The sequence below is a fragment of the Seriola lalandi genome, unplaced genomic scaffold (genome assembly GCF_002814215.2).
Source record: "Seriola lalandi dorsalis isolate HSWRI2012SDOR001 ecotype SW California unplaced genomic scaffold, Sedor1 jcf7180002007737, whole genome shotgun sequence".
Classification (NCBI taxonomy): Eukaryota; Metazoa; Chordata; class Actinopteri; order Carangiformes; family Carangidae; genus Seriola; species Seriola lalandi.
Genome location: NW_019478390.1, coordinates 1 through 1,070, shown reverse-complemented (window position 1 = coordinate 1,070; position 1,070 = coordinate 1). Strand labels below are relative to the sequence as shown.

At 41.1% G+C, this 1,070-nt stretch overlaps 1 pseudogene; it reads right to left on the bottom strand.

Moving 5' to 3' along the window:
- Window positions 1–7: 7 nt before the first annotated feature.
- On the bottom strand, window positions 8–1,030 carry LOC111672091 (N-acetyllactosaminide beta-1,3-N-acetylglucosaminyltransferase 3 pseudogene; annotated as a pseudogene).
- Window positions 1,031–1,070: the final 40 nt, after the last annotated feature.

Sequence of the window (1,070 nt, the reverse complement as noted above, 5' to 3'; positions counted from 1 at the left end):
CCACCACAGTAGGGGGGGTATGAATCTGACTCTTGTACCTGTACTGGGATAAAATACTTGCTGCCTGATGATCTAATGGGCCCGACATTCTGGATCAAATGGCCGGTAAAGAGGTGCTTGCTTCCATTATTGTCCTCGAGGCTTTGGAGATACTCGATCATGCTGTCTGTGTTGGCAAAAACATCATCATCACCGTTTAACAGGAAGCGAGCTTTGGGACAGTTTCTTTCCATCCATTCCAGGAAGAGTATTTGCTTCAAGGTGAGGTTGTAGAAGGTGTCGCTAAAGTCCCATTGGAGGATGTCGCTGTACTCACGTTGCTCCAGTTCAAGTAGTTTGTTCAGTCTTTCTTTCTCAAAACCAGAATTCATCGTTCCTGAGATGAAGATCCTCCGGATCCACACACCATTGTGTAGCCTCTCTTGAGCCCAGGTTTTGCGCAGCACCTCTCGGCGGTCATAGTTCGTGGGGGAGCTTTTGATGACCAGTAGAAGGAAGACTTCTGCTGATTTATCAGCTCCTCCACATTTGTCAGGAAAATCCAGTAGCATGGGAAAATGGCGACAGTGACGATAGTAGAGAAAATCTTTTACATTACCAGGAAGAGAGCTGAAGCCTGGGATGCTGTCAGCTGAAATATTTTGTTGACATTTTGGCCAGGAGTATAGATTGGACTTCTTTTTGGTGCGTTGCCTTGTTTGACGGTTCTCCTCTTTCACATCTGTCTGGAGGTTGATGGGTTTGGTCTCAATAAAATCTTTATAGAGATGGAGGACCAACAACAAAAATATTGTTACCAAGAATATTATTATTTTGTTGTTTTTCATGCTTGAGACCCTGCAATGGAAAAATAAAACACAGCTTTATTAACAACACATCTCAGTCACACATAAAATAATTGATAATATCTATTATAAATTAATTGTTCAGGTAAATTAATTAAGGATAAGGACAATCAAATCCATATCAGTCTGCTAACAAATTTCACTTTGGGCCATGAATGTTCAAGATGTTTTCCTACATTAATGTTTCAAATTTTCCTATAAAAACTGAATGGGACACACACACAC